A 14,649-nucleotide genomic window follows, 5' to 3' on the forward strand; every position below is an offset into this window, starting at 1 on the left:
AAACTTAAGTGCCATCAGGTTGCTTTTCTAAGCCCTACATTGTACTCAGAGTGCTGCTGAGTCAACCATTTTAACCTGTAAAGGGAGCTACAAAAACATTCATCTTACTCCTAAACACAGGTTTTTGTTGTTGTTGTTTTTTTAATAAGGGAAAAAAATGCTGGTTCTTTGTAATTTTTTATTTAATTGTAGTGACATTTGTATATCCTCATCAGTTATTACTAGCATAGTGCATCCACATCCAAATTGTCCATGTTCCACACTATAGGCCACTGAATTTCTTTTCCTCTATGTTCTTAGCTCTTCTTCAGCCCCTCTCTCCCCTTGGTGCTTAGTTCTGTAATGAGCTATCAAAAGTTATTTTTTTTTTAAATTTATTTATTTATTTGTACAGAACTGGGGTACAGGCCAGAGATGTGGAGGGTGAGAGAATTCACCAGAGACAGAGCAGGGAGCAGAACAGGCAGATCGATGCAGTACACTGCTGAGGGGAGCAGCGGGGGGGTCAGGAGAGGTCTGCCACGCCATGTGGTCACCTCTAGTGCAGGCGGGAATCGAACTCATGCGGAAGTGGCTTTAGCTTCTTAGTGCAGTGCTTTAACCCGCTGCGCCACCAGGGAGGGCCACAAAAGTTATTTTTTAAGCTAGTCTCTGTTTGACTTTTTATATTTCACTATATATACATTTTATATTTTATTATATTGATATTTAACAATATACTTTATATTTCACATATTGGTGAAACCACCCCCTATTTATCTTTCTTCTTCTGACTCATTTGACTTAATCATTTTCCCATCCAGCTCCATTCATGTTGCCACAAATTGCCACAAATTGATCTTTTTTGATGACTGACTTAACACTATTCTGTGGTATATAATACCACATTTTGATCCACTCTCCTATTGGGGGCACTATAGTTATTTCCAAAATTTAGTTATAGTAAATAGTGATGTAGTAAACGTGGGTGTGCAAGTTTCCTTTTGAATTCCTTGTTTGACTTTTTGGGGTAGATGCCTAGGAGTTGAATTACTGGGTAAAATGGTAAATCCATTGTTTGATATTTGTTTTTTTAATGACTAGAGAAAATGAGTATTCTCTGTGCAGAGGGCCATGTAACAGTGGTGAATAATGAGACTAGTTATATAAACAATTTTAATTTCATTATATAGAATTGAAGTAGTCGTGTATACTATAAAATATATTAATATCTTTTCTTATTTTATCTAAAGGCCAGGATCACTGAATTTGGTCTGATAGTGCAATTCTTTGCAAATCTGGGCTCCTGAATATTGATTCAAATTGATTTTGAAAAAAAATACTGACTTTTGAGTGATTACCTATAATGTTTACATTTTTAAAATTCAGTTAATCTAATATCATATTCTTATAATGTATTCCATGAATATATAGAGTTGTATTTCTCCTAATTGAAATATGAGTGAATTGATACCCTTTAACAATTATGTACGTATATATATTTATATTAATTTATATTAATAACTTCATAATTCTCTTTTCTGTCCATGTCTTCAAATAAAACCTAGAAAAAACTGGACCTATTTTGTAGGTCCTAGCTGATATCTCTCTAGCATGTGATTTACCAAATGGATTTGTAAATAGGATCACTGGACTCTGGTTATTATGCCTTATCTACAAGTACTATATAATAAAATCACTATAATTTTTTAATTGCCAGTTTTTATCTCAGTGGGTTTTGATTGAGATATACTTGTCTTACTCTATATTTGTAAGATTTCCAGTTATATATTCTATCTAATTAAGTTCCATGCTTACATAATATAAGTAGTTGTATCAGTCATAAATATCATAGTACATTATGAAGTTTTATAGTCGTCATTTGTAATAATTTACATTATTACAAGGAACATGACTTTTCCTTTAATGTCCTTTGGGGTTTTATTAGGCATATATCATCAAAAGATACCAAGAAACATTTTTTTTCTCCCTTAGTGTGAAGTTGAATTTATTAAAAGACAAAAATAAATATTTCTTAGAGTTCTGTGATTTTTTTTCTGGTTAAATAACAGTTAAAAGAGGATAAGTATACCTCAGTCAATTCTATCATATGTTGATTATAATTTCTGCACCACTGGACTGTAACTGACACAGAAATCATGTTTTCGTAAGGTCTTTGCTACATACATTTCTGACATTTCTGTGTAGATAATACACAGAAAACTGAAATAGGAGGACCTTTTCTTTACCCTGAGCTTCTGTTGCCTACCTCAGACTGTGTCTAAACATTCTTAAATTGTTATAACACAAGTCATTGAGAAAAGAAAGCAATATATATTAATGGCAGCAAATATGATTAAACTTCCTCTAAGTTAGCAGATTAGTTTTTTTTTTTTTAAAACTATTTAAATGAAAATACTTTGGATTTTTAAATGATGACAGGTAACACTTTTTGAGGATTTACAGGCTTTGGTCTAAATATTTTACATTCATTAGCTCTTCGAATATCACAACCCTGTGGGTTGGATACTATTTATGTCCATATTTTACAGGTGAGGAAAATAAAAACCAAGTGGTTAAGTACTTTGTTTATAGTCACTGAATTTGAATTTGAACTGGCACAGTTTGACTTCAGTCATAATCATTTTCTATTATGCAGAAGTAAAAAAAGAAAAATATATGTATATATAGATATTATACATATAGAGGACATGATAAAAGAAAAGAATATAAAATATACTTGTGTATGAAATTCAGTATTTTTATTTCTTAATAAGAAAGGAATTGAACAGTTTTACAACTTACTACTATAGTAAATATATTTTTGTATATGTATATATGTGTATATATATATCTATATATATATCTATATATCTATATATATATAGATATATATATAAATAGACAGAGAGAGAGGGAGTTACTAATTAATACCACACAGAAGAATCACTTCCCTTACTCACAGAGGAATAAAAACACCAATAGATAATAGATAGTTATTTGAAACTCCAGTTTATATGATTTCTATGATCTCTTCCCTAAATCTTTTGAGTGATAAAAGGCCTCACATAACTTATAATTCTAGGTCAGCCAAAATTACAGCTTCAGCTATTTACGGACAAAAGTTTAATGTTATCATTGGGTGCTGTCCCTCCCACACACCACCTCAGGGATTAGCTACCTGGGGATTATTGCTGAAGCACAGAATGAAAGACTCAAAATACTTAAAAATAGAAAATTGGAACTTTTAACTCATAAGTAATTTCTTTGATGATGTTAATTACTATTCTTACTTTCCCTGTCATGAAATAATGAGCCATCTATTTTGAGAAATTTACAGTATTTGCATACATGTTGGTAATTTAGGAAAAGAAAACAAAAACAGCAACTTGGTACTAATGCCAATATTATTTTCTTTGATGCAAAATAGAAATATAATGTTATCACATAATCACCTGAAAATTTCTATGCTTGGGAAAAACTTGAAACTGAAATTCTTGAGATGCATGGTATTATACTACTGGTAAAATGACTACAAATTGGAGCTCTGATTAGTAGTGCTTGCCTAATTCTTGTGATACAAAACCTCTATGGTCAAATTTCAACCAATGAATGGTTTTCCACTGACTCAAAATTTCTGAAATTTAGTCTTTGTTTTATGCACACAACTGAATGCATAATTCTATGACTTACTCCCAGCAACAAAGACTGCAGGAGATTGTGTTATGGCTCCAGAGCTTCATTCCTCATGTATCCAGCTCTTTTGCCTCCGATTCACTGTTCAGGTCAAAGCCAAGTGACTTGTTTTGATCAGTGTGATGTTAGAAGGTATGCCACAAATGGAAGTTTGAAAAAAGATTTCCTGTTTTGCTCTTGGAAATCTGCATTTCATCTGAGAATACTCAGTCTACTACAGTCAAATTGCCTCTGTCATTGCAGCTAATACCACATTAAATTTGTTGAGAGCCAGCCAATCCCAAGATATGTGAAGAAGCCCACCCAGGATCAGAAATTTTATGTAGCTGATCTACAGCTGAGTGCAGAGACATAAGCTAGCCCAGTCTGAGTAAGTAGAACCGCAAGGATATTCGAGATAAATATATTTTAAAATGTATTCAGTGAGTCTGTGTAGAATTTGAATGTTATATAAGATTGTTTTGTAAATAAATAACTGATAGAATGATGCTATTTGGGCAGATTTAATAAGGATGAAAAATTTATAAGAGAGGCATTGTGTTTTGATAAACTAAGTACCTGGAACACTTTGGTATTCATTAAGTTCTAAGTATGTGACAACCATTTCTTTATTAAGGTAGAATGAGGTTGATATTCTGGTAGTTACTTTTTAATGTTTGAACAGAGATTATCTCAGAAGGCAGCAGAGTTGCCAAATAAGTTTATGTAATGTTTGTAGGAATTCCTTTAATTTCTATGAAACAAAACCATCAAATCATTCCTTTAACATCTTCTAAGGAGAAATTTAATTTCACCTTGGGATCCATAAGATAGATTTAGGGGATCTGTTTAAATTGCTAGCATGGATATGCTGCATTTGATTTCCTCGCTATCATACTCATGCAACCTAGTTTTTCTGCTAAGGGAGAAACTGATGAAATTGTGGTACTCTGTTAACATTGGTTACACAGGAACATGTTAAGATAAAGGCTTCTAGATAAAATTAAAGAGTTATCAGAAGGCTGGTCAGAAAGAAAAAAGATTCATGGAGACCAAATACTATCAAAACCAGTGCCAAGAAGTTAACATGGAGTAGAACTTTCCAATTAATAGAAAGATAAATAGAAATTTAGCACAATTAGCTGTGAATCTGTGCATTGTATTGATGACTTGACATTCCTTGAATCACAGGCCAAGGTGAGGAGGGTAGGTAGAATGGACCATGAGCAATAACAGTTATCTGGAGCCAAGGTTTCACTTCTTAGACAACCAACCAACCAACCAAACAAACAAAAAAATCGAGTACCATGTAATCTTTGATGAGAAGTGGAGTGTGGTAGTTCTGAAATTAAATAGTCATTTGGAATGACATTTGCTTCCTGGAGTAAAGCACCTAAAAATGCATCAGTGAACTTGCCAACATATGTGAAATTTACCAACTATGTCCCATAGAAACAGAGTCAGAAGAAATGTGGAACATAGTTTTAGTGACTTGGAAGTTTGAGGAGGGAATTTGGAAGACATAAAGAGAATATAGATGGATATAGATATAGGGGTGAAAGTTGTGACTTTGTCAAAAAAGCAAAATACAGGATTTAAAAATGACTTACTCAGATGCTATTGGAAAGTAGAGTTTTATTTTCTTTAAGGTGATTTGTTACACAACAAGGATGGATTTTGGTAAAGCATGGAATAGTAGAAAGGTCAAGAATATGTGTAATCTACTACCAATCATGAGGTCCCTAAACTTTCTGACTTGGTATACCAAAAATACCCAGGCAATTTCCCAGGCAATTATAGGGCCACTTATATTATCTCTGTGGGATTTGGAAGGGCATGCCAACCAAAGCAAACCAAAAGGAACGTCTGGCTATTGTTTTATTATGAATAAGAAAGTATTTTGTTTCAGATCCATAAGTCGCATATTTTCTTAGATTAGCATCTTAGCTTATAAGCAGGTTAAATGATAGACCTTTTATACCTTTTGGCAGTAATATAAAAATATATCTTTTCTCATAAAAATATTGTAATAATAGAATGAAACAGTGTATGTCAAAATGTAGCTAGTGAACATGTATGCATGAAAAGCTGTCAATGAATTAAGCAGAATACAGGTCTTTCCAACATTATTGATGCCCTTTCATTGTATGAGATTCTCCTAAATCGATACCTTTGGTTATGTATATTTTTCAGTGGGGTCTTGATAAATTATACATAGTTCTTGCCTATTCTGTTTTGATAAAAGTAAGTTTTAGGGCCCTCCCTGGTGGTGCAGTGGGTTAGGATGCAGCACTGCAAGCTAGCTGCAGCTGCTTCAGCACAAGTTCTATCCCAGCCCCAGAGATGGTTCACATGGTGAGGCAGACCTCTCCTGACCCGCCCACTGCTCCCCTCAGCAGTGTACTTCCTTGAAATGTCTGTTTTGCTCCCTCCTCTATTTCTGGTGAATTCATTCTCTCACCACCCCTGCATCTCTGGTCTGTACCCTAGTTATGTATGCATAAATAAAATAAATCTTAAAAAAAGTTAAAAAAAGTAAGTTTTAGCATCTAGTTCCTAATTTTATAGTCTATATTAATCTCTGAAAATGCCCATAGCTAATATATATAATACAGATTAGTACAAATGAAATAAATTAAGGTACTATTAAGCTACAAAATGATATACAAAGTGCAGTAGGTGAGAAAGATGGCATATAAGATAATATATACCATTTAAATTAAATTATAGAACATCTATTGATATTATAACCTGGGAAAATATATGCTGATATTTTCATAGTGGAATTACGCATGTTTAATTTTCTCTTGGTGATATACAAATTTCTACAATGTATAAATGCATAATTTCCACATAAATGGCAGACCTTTAAAATATTAAATCATTATAATTTATATTTTTGTACCCACCTATAGTGCTGTATAAGACATATGACATGTAAAATAGTAAAAAATAACATCTAACTTTATAGTTCTATACTTACACTATTTTTACATTTGTTATCTTAAATATCAAATGTATCATTTTTTTCTGTATGTATTTTGTAACTACTAAAAATTCCCTTTGCAAGAGTTCAAATATAAATAAATACTGAAATTTTACTTTTAGAAAACCTCATTTTAAAATTAAATTCCAGAAATGAAGCATGGATTAAACCATAAAAGATAAAACAGACATTTCTCATTTTCAGATAATAAGTGTAGGGTACTATTATGGATTGACATATCCCCCATATTTCCTTTGTTGAAGTCATAGTCCTGAATACCTCAGAATGTGATTTTCTTTAAAAATACAGTCTTTGCAAATATAATCAAGTTAAGTGAGGTCACTAGAATGAACACTAATCCACTATGACTGGTATTGTTAATAGAAGTGAAATTTGGGCACACAGGGAGATGTACTTAGAGAGAATACCATGTGAACATGATTTATGATAATGTGATTCAAACTCTGCATTGGGGATGATCAGATAAACCAGATATGGAGAATTGGAAGAAATTGACACAGAAATGGATATTTCAAGAAAAAGGTTGTGGTCAAAAGCATAAAATTTTGTGAGATCAAAGAGAGGCCTCATTAAAATGTAAAAAGTGTATTTTCCCAGCTTTGGAGGCAGTGTGGGTTTAAATGTTAACTCTACCACTAACGATGTCTGTCAACTATGACACACTAGAAATTGTATAATCACTAGAAAAGGAATATAGAATCACTATCACAGACTGAAAAAAAAAAAAAAACTACACGATAGTTTACTTCTTATTCTTTCTCACTAAAATGAAAGGATAAAAATGTGTTTTTCTTGATTGGTTGTAAATTATGAGTAACCACACAGAAATACATGTGTCTTACATGAACATATACTAAAGGGCTTGCAAAAAGTAGTTGTTTAACCCCTCCCTCATGGCTGAGGGGTTAATTTTCAGAGATACCATCAAATGGCCCTGGTATACCCCAGTAAAACCATTAGTAAATATTAGAAATGAAGATATATTTTCTATTCTTAATGTTAAATTATTTAATGCACACTTACTATGTGCAGACTGTTCTTGGTTACATTTATTAGGTATTACTTTGCTTCCATTTTATAAATGAGTCAGCAGACACAAAGTTGCTCAAACCTACACTAACTGTGAGTACAAGAGCCAGGATCAACCGTATTGTCCAGTGTCACAGCTTTGAATTCTGAGCTACACTTCTCTCTAGAATCAATGGTTGGCTGTCAGCTAGTATTTTAGTTTGTGACAGTGAATCTATATTCCTTTCCAGTGATTATACAACTTCTAAACACAAACTATTTCAGTTAAATTTTCTAACAAGCATCTTCTCCTACATTGAATTTCCTTGCCAGGAGAAAAAAAATGAGCAGTTTTGTTTTCTCAGTGATCGATTAGGATATAGAATTTGCTTTAAGAATTGAGAGTAAAATAAATGGGGGCTGTGTCCTGTATATAATTAGTTACTTGATATCATGAAATTTATTGGGTTTTATTTTTTTACTTTATGGCCTGAAAAGTCATCTAAATAGTTTTTGATGACAATGGGATATTGCAATCATTTCACATCTGCTTGTAAGAGCAAATTATTAAATCTTCAGTATTTTTTACATGCTAGTTGCTAAGTGCAGCCATTATTAAAAATTTTTAAGTTATATAAACATTCAAATAAATCATATAAACAAAGGTTATAAGTACTCAAAACAACATTCTGCTACATTTTATTATTATTTATATTCTTGAGGTTATTGACACCAATTTTATGTATATGGAGGAATCAACTTTAAAACAGTACTTTTCTTCTAAACATATTTAGGAGGTCAAGTTGATATTTTGACATTAGCAATAGCTGGAACATTTTTTTCCATAGGAATGAGCTAAGTAATGCACCAAATCAGGGATCTCCTAGCACCCTCCTCACTGGCCAGTTTTTAAACCTTTGTTAATTAGCTTATAGACTTTAGCAATCTTTAGCAGAGCCCTCTGCTAATCTTCTTCCATAGTACTATTATTCAGAGGACTTAAAAAATATATTGAACATGTGATTTATAAGTAGTTAGTGTTATTAGAGAGTCACATTGTTAAATGTAGATTTATGTGTCATCTCAGGGATCCCAGGTCACCAAATTACATATTTTATTTTTTCAAATTCTGAGAGAGATTTCCTCTTATTTAGATAAACCACTCATCAACTTCCCCTTTTGACTTCCCTAACTTTATGCCATTCCAGCTTTTTGAAATTTCACTTTTTTATTAGTTCTTTATATTAAGTCATAAAATTTGCTGATTGACCTCATTTCTTGTCAACTCATCTGTTTTCTGGCCCATCCTTATTGGGGTAAGAATGTGCAAAAGGTCACATTGACAAAGATATAACAGTGGTGAAAGACTCTCTGGAAATCATAATGAAACTTAAATTCAGAAAAAGAGAAATTAAAAGAAAGAACAAATAAAAGGAGCAGCAGTGTTGTCTACTGGTTGAGGATACAAACTCTGAAATCAAACTGTCAGGATACAAATTCCATCTCTGTCAGTTTCTACTGTGTGACTTGAACAAGTTACTTTACCTTTCTGTACTCTACTTTCTGTAAAGTGGGGATAATTATTGGGTGTCTTTTATTTAATTGTGAATGAATGAATGCAAATGTACAGAAAATTAACATTTACGTGGTAGGTATTATGTAAGTATTTGCAAGTATCCTCTCTATGTATCAAAAAGTAAGGGTTTTCTCCTCCAGAGCAACAGAGAAGCAGTTTAGTTATTTCTATCAACTAAGACTTTTAAAAAAAATTAATAATTGAGGTAGCTCATACACTCATTCTATAGAAAAATTTGTATGTTAGCAAACATTTGCCACAAACTACTACTTTTCAGTTTTAAGCTATGCACACATTGCATGAACTATTGCTGTTAGAATGGAATTGACAAATTTATTCATTCTATCTGAATGTATCATATAAAGATCAATTGGGGAGAAACTTAACTTGCACCATAAGAGAGCCAATAAATGACTTACAGTATATGCAGATGATTGTTTGGTTATGTGTAGACATAGCTCTTGGGATGACCTTCTTGAAATCAAAAACCAAAAGACATACTTGACTTGTACTAAAATGTGTGGAGCTAATATTTTATATAATTAAGAAACTGTGAATCATTATTTAATAATTATTGTAGAATTAAATACATATAATCCCAATGGAGTTGTCCCTATTTTTTTTTTTACATTTTTCTATTCTAGTGACTTAGAAGTAATTATGGGTGAGAGTAATTTGATTTGAGATTTTAGATGTAACCAAAGTTTAAAAACTTATATAAAGTAGGATAATTTAGTGTCTTTAATGAAATTTGGTGTTTTATGGAATACTAATGACAGTGACAACATACTGTTTACTTTTATTTTGTCTATTAAGAAACCCAATGACTGTAACTGTAATCTATCTTTAATTTCTTCTTATTTAGAGATCATAAATATTAGTATATCATGAATGTATATAGTATATTATGAATGTATATAAGGCAGTGTGTTCCAATAGGAGGAAATTTTTGAACATTTGCTCATTAAATTGTACAAAGCACAAGTTTTATACATTGTTATTCCAATCACAACTACTACTTGCCCAAGTTTAGATCTAAAACTAGTAGGCTAATTCATTATCATTATTGATTTATAATGGTAATGCCATATTTTTTAAGTAGACACCAACTCTCAACTTTTTGTGCTAAGGAACAAAATACCCTGGATATTGAAAAACAGTTTGAAAAAAGAAAACAATCAAATACTTTAGACTTATAAGGAGGGTTAGTTGTATTTTATATGGATTCACATCATCTCCACCAGATGTGTTTAGAGAACTAAAGAAAGCATTTAGTCTGTTCTACCTGTCAGGTTCTTTAATTCTTCCTGTATCCCTCTTCAAATAGATATTTTAAGTGTAGGGGAACAACTTAAATAGGAATAAGTAGTTCTTATCATTACTAGAATTATGTCTTAGGTAACTCAGCACCTTCCTTGTGAATCAACATTTGTTTCAAAAAATCAGTCTGGTATGTATAAGATCTTGAACATTCTGAGTGATATAGTAGTCTCATGATCTTTCATTGTTACCCAGGGATTGCTGGTATTCCTAGGGATAGACACACTATAGGAGCATGTACTCACAGCATAAACACAGTGCTACTACTCTTGTCCACTTTTTATTGCCTTTGTCTTCCTCTGTTTGTGCCATTCTATTTCTATGTCTACAGACTCAATTATGTGCACAATTTGTTCTGTTGTGATAAGAAAGTACTCATCTGCATGACTGGCCAGGCACAACACACATAAATACATTTGTGACATGTATGCCTTCCCACTGTATAGTCTGGATTACCTTAGTATCTATTTCATTGACATTGAGTGATGGATCTAGTGCCTTTGTTATAATCACATACAATCACCAAATCGTTATATTTATAAAGACAAATAATACCAAAAGGCAATAGAAATGAACTTATAGTAAAGAGATTTCTTCTAATCCCCTTTACTCCTAATCAGAAAAACTATCTATCATTTTATAATAATAGAAATTGAAATAACAGGAATTGAAATAACAGGTGTGTTTACCTAGGAAAAAAAAAGGACTTGGTGGGAAATCAGAAAATTTTGAAGTAAAAAATGGAATGGGAAGCAGCTCTTACATATGTTGGAAAGAAATTAGTCCATATATATTTGGGAAGCTGAATTTTGATAATGGTTCAAACAATACCATGGATAAAGAAGTATTTTACAGAATTTGCCAAAACAATTAAAATCTTGGATGCAACTGAAAAGGCAGGGGAGCTTTCGTCCATATGTTGTGCCATACATAACAGTTATATCAAAATAGATCACAAATTTAAATACAAAACTTAAATTTTAGGAGAAAACAGGGCCTCCCTAGTGATGTAGGATTTATGTCGTAGCACTATCAATGCTGACAGCACTATGACCAGTGAGCAAAGTCACCTGCAGCACAGCAGACCTGTCATGTCTTGCTCACTGCTCTTCTTAGCAGGGATTTCTGTAGATCTGTGTGTTCTGCTCTCGCTCTGTCTCTGGTGAATACTCTCACACGCTGCACCTCTGGCCTACTGTTCTATGCATAAATAAATCTTTTTTAAAAATCATAGAACATTTTTATGATCTTAGGTAAATGTTTCTGCAACATGATATTAGAAGCAAAATCCATAACTTTTAGGCTTCAACAGAATATTAAGCTTACATTCCTCAAAGAATATTTTTAGGTAAATGAAAAAGAAAGCCCTAGATTGGAGAAAATATTTGAATTACAAAAGTCTAATAAAAGACTTTTACCTAGAGTATATAAATAACTCCCAAAACTCAATAATGAAGAAACTAACAACTCAATAATATAAACACTTGGAAATACTTTATTACTATATAAAGATTAACAAAGATGATATTATAAGAACATAAGCACTTATAAAGATGCTTAATATCATGAATTATTAGGAGAATACAAGCTCACACAATGAATTACCACTGTATACTTACAATAATAGCTAAAATCGAAACACTGATGGCACTAAATATTGACAGGTATATAGATGCACTGAATTCTGAGGTGGCTTTGTAAAATGGTGCGACCACTTCTAAAAACAGTTGGACAATTTCTTAAAAAGTTAGTAACTCATCTGACACATTATTCCTGCCCTCTACTACTTCTGTTTACCTAAAAGCAACAAAAAGATCACATAAAGACTTGTAACAAATGTTTGATGAAGCATTATTTGGATTTGCCCAAACAGAAACTAACCCAATATTCATGATCAGGTGAATGGACAAAGGAAGTGGATATTGCAAAATTGGTGAATCACTAAAGAATTATACTGAATCAAGGAAAAGACACAAAATAAAGTACCTGCTAGCTCCATTTATGTAATACATTTCTATTATAGACAAATTTATCATGCCAAAGTAAATCAATGATATCTTAGGGATGAGGCAATACTGGGACAGTAGAGAAAGATATGGGGGGGGGACTACAGGAAACATGAGGAAACTATTGGGAATGATTATTTTAATGGCTTCTTGGGATTGATAAACATATGTCAAAGTGTATGAAATTGTATGAAATTGTGTTCTTCAAGTATACACATTTATTGAATGTTGACTTAGCCCACAAAGCTGATAAATTTGCTTGTGGTGAACTTGACAAATTTTATTTTTTTACTTCACAAAATTAATTTGTAGGAGATAAACAATGATTCTTTCAATGGAACCCAGTTATAGGACATTGTACATTTATTTACATTTGCAATTATGAAAACAGTAGTGATGATAAGGTCTCTGAAAAAAATTATTCTGAGAATAATATTTATTTTATAAAATTTTATTGTTTTTCATTAGTGAACAAGGAAATGTCAACTAGAGGGCAATTTGGTAAAGCACTTGATTTTGTCAGGACTATTAATGATGTCTTGGTTTATTGCATGCTGCTGTAGTACATGATGTTAAGCGGAATAAGTGAAAATATAATCTAAAATGATGCTAAGCTTAAATTAGTAACAAATTAATGAGCATAAATAAAGTAGACCTTGGGGGTACTTGGAAAGATTTATGAATAAACTTAACTTGGCAAACATAATTTCAAACAAATGGGGCGGAGTTGCGATCAACTGACTTCAAATCATCAGTGATTTCAACACAGAGACATAGTTTAATGAAAATAGGAACTCAACCTAGAAAAATTAAATTTATTTCTCCTAAGGATAACAGGCATAGAAGACACTATTACCAGAAAAGATTTAAGTCTCAATGGAGAAAGTTGAATGGAGAGATTTACATTTAACGAATGAGGAAATTCTGGGCAAGGGCCAAATTGCCTGAGTTTTATCTGTAGACAGTTTTAAAGACACTTTTTTTCCATCTGTCCTGTCAAGTGCTCCAAGTTTTTTTTTTTTTTTATGGTATGTGAAAGAAAAGAAGGAAAATGAATTGCTGGAAGCAGAGCATTTACAACTTTCCCACAATAATTTGTCAAGGCAACCCATTGCACAATCAATTACATGCCAGTACTAAACCTCTGTTGAGTTGGAGATAATAAATTATATAGCATGTAAAAAAAAGAATACAATCCTGTTTCTAAACTTTCTTCACTAAATTTTAATGTCATTCCTAAACTGAAATTATGCATTAAAATTTTTTATGACCAGTTATCAGGTACATAGAACATGTAAGACATCCCGATATGAATTTTATGATATTTAAGTTTAATCTTCACAAGAGTAACAAGGTCAGTATTGCTTATATGATTTCTTCTTACAGAGAAACAACTTTAGCAGAGAAATTAAGTAGTTTACTCTAATTTCACCATTTTGTTTACCTATTCCAGTAAGTCTCCTTTGAAAAGGTTAATCAAGAAGAAATATATACAAATGAATAAACAATGCTCTGAGTTAGGGGTGAAAAGCTAATATCATGTTTAAAACCTGAATTAGAAGATGTGTTAAATTCTAGCAGGAGACCAAAGGAAGCATGGCAGATTTCTTACCTTTGTTCTCTTGTTGGGCAACACCTTTCCTTTGGTCATCTGTTAATTAAGAGAAAGAGGGACAACTTGCCTAAGATATGTTTTCTGGATATTTACTGAAGGTGATATATAAGTGTTTGACGTGTATCACGTTATATAAGTGTTAAACGTGACTAAGAATAGTATCACTGCTCTTTTTATTGATAAGAAGGAAGTGTGCTTTTAAAAGATATACTTATCATTCTTACATATGAGAACTGAAAGCATGTGTCTTCACAAAAATGTATGCGCAAATGTTCATAGTGCAATTATTCATAATGGCCAAAAATAGAAATCAAAATGTCCATCAGTTGATGAATGGATAGAGAGAACTCCATATAATGGAGTAGTATTCATCAATGAAAAGTAATGAAGTGCTTGCTGATAGAAAGCCACATCATGGATGAAACTAGAAAACATTAGGCTAAATTAATGACATCAGTCAAAT

General features: G+C 32.1%; 1 long non-coding RNA gene across 2 annotated transcripts in view; it reads left to right on the forward strand.

Moving 5' to 3' along the window:
• Window positions 1–14,649, forward strand: part of LOC105853514 — a 317,640-nt gene that overhangs the window by 11,247 nt on the left and 291,744 nt on the right. For both annotated transcript variants that reach the window (XR_001145360.1, XR_001145361.1), the window contains exon 2: window positions 3,919–4,045. This is a non-coding gene — a long non-coding RNA (uncharacterized LOC105853514). The remainder of the gene's footprint in view (window positions 1–3,918; window positions 4,046–14,649) is intronic.

Source organism: Condylura cristata, unplaced genomic scaffold, assembly GCF_000260355.1.
Source record: "Condylura cristata isolate star-nosed mole 26May11 unplaced genomic scaffold, ConCri1.0 scaffold00011, whole genome shotgun sequence".
In the NCBI taxonomy this organism is placed as follows: domain Eukaryota; kingdom Metazoa; phylum Chordata; class Mammalia; order Eulipotyphla; family Talpidae; genus Condylura; species Condylura cristata.